Source organism: Petaurus breviceps, unplaced genomic scaffold (genome assembly GCF_028583685.1).
Source record: "Petaurus breviceps papuanus isolate PSGF00001 unplaced genomic scaffold, PetGlider_PUasm1.0 90602, whole genome shotgun sequence".
Lineage (NCBI taxonomy): Eukaryota > Metazoa > Chordata > Mammalia > Diprotodontia > Petauridae > Petaurus > Petaurus breviceps.
The window spans coordinates 3,074,077-3,079,094 of record NW_027187283.1 but is presented as its reverse complement, the minus strand read 5'-3'; the positions used below and the strand labels follow the sequence as shown (position 1 = coordinate 3,079,094).

The 5,018-nt window shown below is 34.6% G+C and overlaps 1 pseudogene; it reads right to left on the bottom strand.

Annotated features, from left to right (window-relative positions):
• The window catches only part of LOC138142713 (large ribosomal subunit protein eL33 pseudogene), a 263,679-nt pseudogene that overhangs the window by 70,063 nt on the left and 188,598 nt on the right, over positions 1-5,018 (bottom strand).

Genomic DNA, 5,018 nt, shown 5'->3' with positions numbered 1-5,018 from the left:
AGAAGTCTCTACCAACTTTTTAAAGCTACCCCGTCCTCCTGGGATTATGCCTCCATTCCACAAAAGATCTTGTACCATAATGTTCCACTCAATGGGACCATCATCTCCCATCACATGTTCTAGGACCCATCCAACTATCCTTCTCAGATTCCCCAGAGGATGGAGACACATGCAAGAAAGCACAGCAGTCTCTTGCATTCTGTTTACAGTGGTTGAGATCTGAGAAGGAAGGCGATTTAGAAATATAATAAATCTTAAAATACTTTTTTTTCCTTTATAAGTTTCAGTGGTAGCATATTACATCCTAAGATATTAGCAGGGAGCTGAATCTGATCCTGAATAAAGAACAGGTGGAGAAGTCCTCTTAAACTGATATGAACAAATCTGGTCACTAGTGAAAAAAATGGCCTTTGCTTCTTAACCAAACAGGAAAAAAGAGGGTCATGGTGATTTTGGAACTTCTGGGAATCTTTAGCAGAGTTTGAGTGTATGGGGTGTTAAAGGAAGAAAAGCACCTCTGGTGTGAGGGCTTGCTGAGCACTTTTCAGGGCTGCTTATCCACCTTTGTGGTCCACCTTCACCCAACTCTCCCCTGTGGCTCCAAGAAGCTGTAGTATGCTCAGCAGCCATGACCCTGGGAAACTGTGTCAGAAGATGGGAAACCAAGTTGAGGGTAACCAAGAGACCTCAAACCTGTTGTTGAGTTAGGGGAATATCTACCCCAAGCATGTGAAGACATTCCCTATGGAAATGGGCAGATGAGAAAAATTTGTTCCGACCATGAAGGAGGCTGAAGACAACATTGTGGAGTGTCTAGAGCTCTACCAGACATCAAAAATACTAAGGTCATACACTGAATCCTGGGCCATCCCCAGTTGTCTTGACTTTTGTTCTTCCTCTGATTTCCATGAGTCAGGAAGAGAGATGCTAATGACTTTGCCCAACTCTGCCTCATTTAAATTTAATTCATATGCAAGCAAAAGATCTCTGGTGATGTCATTAATCCTGTCTAAAAATGAAAAATGGACAACAGCAATAAGGAGAGCTGTAATTCTAATTTTATGTTTCTTTATGTGTTTGGGATTTGACAGACTTTGATCTGAGGGGAAAACCAAATGTTTGACAATATTTTTTATGTAATTCTTTTGCTAGTACGAGTAATTAGGGATAGTCATTAAGTATTATTTCCCTATTACCCAAGACTGATCTTTGAAAATCAAGCATACCTATGTACTTTCTTTCTTCTATTTTGCTCTTGCTAAAGGAATCTGTGCCAATAAAAAAACAAACTTCTATTCAGTCTTATACTCTACCTTCCAAAGTGATTGATCTCTTAAGAAAAACAAACCAACAACAACAAAAAAAACCCTCTGGGTCTGCATTACAAGGTCATGCCTCCTTTCATGTGGGAAATATTAATATTTCTAAATATAAAATAGACAAACCTTTTATTTTGTCTGTATAGGTAAGCTATGACTTATGGAAGGGTCTTTGTTTTACTTGCACCTTCATGTGTGTAAAGCCAAGCAGGAGCAGCTTTCCAGAGGACTGCTGCTGTGAACAGCTTTTAAGATTCTGATTACACAATATAGTGAATACTCTATTCAATAACAAATCAGAGCAAAACATTTACAGAAAATCAAGGTACAGCATTCACAATATTATAACTTATCACAAAAAAAATCAAAATACAGCCTTCACAACAGCTTATTACTAAAATGGCCACATAGTTTTCACCACAGTGGTGTAATGTAATGCCAAGGAAAAGCAACTTCCCAAGGTTCAAAATCACTTCACCCAGGTTTCCAAAATCAGCCTGGGGGGGGAGTGGGAGAGGCTTTCCTCTTCAGCCTCCCCTCTGCAGCAGTTTCTGCCTCCACAAAGCTTGTTTAAAGAAGGTCTGTCTGACCCAGCAGGGGCTTCTCCTTATATACACAAACGGTGTTAGCTTCCTGTTTCAGCCATTTCCTATTTCAACCCCTTCCTGTTACATTAGCAAAAGGGGTTCTCTGTTTGGCCACTTCCTGTTACATTAGCAATGGGGGTTCATTTCTTGTTTCTTCAACAGAGGCTTAATTTGAACCAGTGAACTAGGTGCTAAGTACTTCTCAGTTTAGCAATACAAAGGGAGCTTCAAATTATATTACCATTACAATATGTTTGCATGTAATTTTCTGCTGCTACATTACTTTGCTCTTTATAGAAATGTTACCATGCAATTGAATTATAGTTAAAAATGTAAAGGAAGTGAATACTGTTTTAAATTTTAGAATTAAAAAATGCAATTTAAATGGTCCAATTAAAAGAAAAAAGGTTATGGTGATTGTTATAGATAACACAAAGGTGGGAATTCAAGGTCACTTCCATTCCTAGAAGAGAAATGGGAGAACAAATTAAGGGAAAGATTAAAAGAAAAATCATTTAAATTATTTAAATAATTAGTTACTCAAGATTGATGAAAAATAAATATCTTCTCTATGTATGTTATATACCTCATGCAAAATATTTGTTAAATTGAAGACCTGTCTGATTTGTGAGTAATATGCTCTAATTTTTAAGAGTTCCCAAACTGTTTAGATAATAATTTACATTCCAATTAGGGAAAAAGGTAAATTACTATTTTAGAATAAAATAATAATAAAGAATAGACACTATATAAACACAAACTATTCTTATTTTATTATTAAAATATGAAAAATGGGACCATTTAACCACTTTACAATTTGCACAGCTGAAATCTCTACTTGCATTGAATCAAATATTTTTAAGAACAAATAGGACATTTGTTGCTTTCCAATTAATTGCAATTGAATTTAATTGAACTACATTGATTTTTTGCTTTGCTTTCGAAGATATTTTTTAATCATTCCTATTTGCCTATTCCTACTTACAGATCAGTTTTTGTATATTTCCCTTAAGCATCCATAAGTGATATACTTTGTAAAGAAAATTGATCAATTCATAGTGAATACAATCCAAGAGTTTTCAGGAAAAATATGTTCATGAGTTGTTGTTGCTGTTTTGATGTTTATATCCAGATACTAATTCAATAAGTGATGTTTTTTTTATATCATCATATGAAACAAGATGAAAATGAGTAAATCATTTCTTATTGTTATATCACAGCTTTATACATGATTCATACAAAATTATTTTATAAAGATTTTGAAGTTTAAGTCACATAGTGTCAAATGCCTAGAAGTATTTGCAAATAGTAAGGTAATGTACATAGAAGACCAAGAATGGAGCTTGGAGTCAGCAAACTTCAGTTTACCTGGTTGTGTGACCGTATAAATCTTATTTATAGTCTCTGAGATTTATTTGTGAAATAAGAATATGAACATTTTTAATACTTGTGTCAAGTGGCTCCAATAAGGAAAAAGCTTTTTAAATTGTAAAGCATTATATGAACACAATATATTATTTCTACAACTAATAAAAGGCACTTTCTCTTGTAAGCAATCTTTTCTTTCAAACAGGTCCTGATAAAATATCATTTGTTTATTTTTTTCCAATCATGTAGGTTTAACGACTAGTAAAGACTTTATCACTTAATTCAGACAATATTCTAAGAGAAGTTTGGTTTTTGTATATAGATGAAAGCTCCATAATTTAGTATTTATATGTAAATGTTTAGACTCAAAACAATAAAGCAATTCTGATTAAACTTTGAAATAAATATACCCTAAAGAAAATTTTTTCTTTAAAATTTTAAAGAAAGAATTATGTCATTGCTGTGTTTCAAACACAGCATTGGTCTTAGATTTTTTTTTTTTTTAACACAAGTGAATTAAGGAGAATTTGATCCTGGAGAGCAAGTTAGTGTGTTACTTCATTTGTATACATCTAGTACATATTATGTAAAATTAGCTTTTTCTACCTTAAATTGAATTTAACATAAATAGGATGTTTCAAAAATCTTAGCCTATTTTTAATCTTATAAACAATTCTATATTGTAATTTCATTATTAAATTAAGTAGATATACACTCATCTACCTATATCATCTATCTATCCATCCATCTATCTATCTATAATTAAAATCCTCCATGCAAATAAACATTTAGTAAGTATATACTATTTTTATTTTCTAAATTGTTACAAAATGTTTTGAAATATTTGAGAAATTTTGGGGGGAAATCACCCACATAACTGTTCTATAGATGGTTATCAGCTTCATTTTATATTGCTTTCTCAAAATGATTTTAGGAATTTTAAACATCAGCTATTATTTCTTCCCCATATTTTATTTATGTATTATATGATTAATGATATCTGAGGAGGACATTTCCATTCCCCCTGTAATGGGAATGTAAATTTGGAAGATCTTCCCTGCCCCTAGGCTAAAGTGCACCTGAAGCCTGGGGTGGGAGGCTTGTTTTTCAGTAGATACTTTTTGATTGGCCAGTGGCTCAATAAGATTGTTACATTCTCTGAGCCAGGAGAAGGCTATATAAGCCCTGATGTGTAGCTTTGTTTTGGGGCTCACTTTGAGAAGTGTTCTGTGATTTGATATGGATTCTGGGAAGTCGTTTCCCAGAGCCCCCCCGGCTTTGAAACCCAGATGTTGTTTGGTATGGATGTAATGGTTGGACAGTTTGGAAATCTGTCTACTTGATCTGTTTTTGTCTTGATAATTCTGTCTGTATACTTTGAAGTTCGGGGTGCTGACCTCTTTTCCCTGAACTAGGTAAACGATACCTATCTGACTGATTAAAGTAAGCTTGTTAACCCATTTTGAGTTGCTTTCCTTTAATAAAGCAGATCTAAGAAGCTGTGTTGGCAGCAACCCTGAGGACACTTGGGGTGCTTGCGGCTACACCCCCCCAAAAAAAAGATTACCGTGTTTCCCCGATAACAAGACCTATCCCGAAAATAAGCCCTCCCTTTACTGTGTAAGATTCCTCTAAAGTAAGCCCTCCCCCGAAAATAAGCCCTATTGAGATTGCTACTGCAGTGAAGGTGATCCCCTGCACTACACGCTACATTAAGGTACCCTCTGTATGCACTGCCCCCCCC